This window comes from Sinocyclocheilus anshuiensis, unplaced genomic scaffold (genome assembly GCF_001515605.1).
Source record: "Sinocyclocheilus anshuiensis isolate Anshui unplaced genomic scaffold, SAMN03320099.WGS_v1.1 scaffold3110, whole genome shotgun sequence".
In the NCBI taxonomy this organism is placed as follows: Eukaryota; Metazoa; Chordata; class Actinopteri; order Cypriniformes; family Cyprinidae; genus Sinocyclocheilus; species Sinocyclocheilus anshuiensis.
The window spans coordinates 3,639-3,953 of NW_015539959.1; positions in this window are offsets into that span (position 1 = coordinate 3,639).

The following is a 315-nucleotide window of genomic DNA, read 5'->3' on the forward strand; positions in this document are numbered from 1 at the left end:
GATCGCTTGACGGAGAGTGAAACTCTGAAGCGCTCAGTCAGAGTGTTCTGTGAGTGAAAATATATCTGTGCTAATCATATACTCAGCCTCCAACTCACACACTGGCGAGTAAAATCTGAGAATTTATTAGCCATTGGCTAATATTAGACATCATTTAGTCGCCCAGAGTAAGATTTAGTCGCATATGCGAGTGATTTACTCGCAATGTAGAGGGTTGTATGTGTTTTTGTGCTGGTACATTTGGCTGATTTAGGGCTCTCATGACACTAAAACTGCCAGTACGTGTCAGTAAGTCCCTGTTTTAATAAATGATTC